The following is a 455-nucleotide window of genomic DNA, read 5'->3' as shown; positions in this document are numbered from 1 at the left end:
TTATATATGTCCGATTACGGATTGATAAGTATGCTGTGTGAGATAGCAACCTGATGTATTTAGGCAGCATAAATAAATAAAGTATTTCTCTCTCTCTGTTAAAGGAAAAAGTGTAATGCATTGTATTAAGAAAGATAATCTATTTAGAGAGACATAGGAAAATAATTTTTTAAAAATGATAAAAAATAACAAAGCTAAAAGAAAACGAAAGAAAGCAGAAAAAGATAAAAAATATGGTCAAAACAAAACAAAAAATATTTAACAACTATTTATTTGCTAACATTCGCCCCACTTTGAAAAGCTTCATCAGGGTTGTTTCAGTTAAGAGCTATCGACTTTTTCAATATCTCTATATTATATTCATAATTAAAAATAATAACGTCAATCATTTACGTATATGTATTACAACTATATATTATACATTAATTTAAATTGTATTATTACATTAAGTATAT

Source organism: Halyomorpha halys, unplaced genomic scaffold (genome assembly GCF_000696795.3).
Source record: "Halyomorpha halys isolate HHAL.00 unplaced genomic scaffold, Hhal_1.1 Scaffold1053.1, whole genome shotgun sequence".
Lineage (NCBI taxonomy): Eukaryota > Metazoa > Arthropoda > Insecta > Hemiptera > Pentatomidae > Halyomorpha > Halyomorpha halys.
This window is presented reverse-complemented; position numbering follows the sequence as displayed.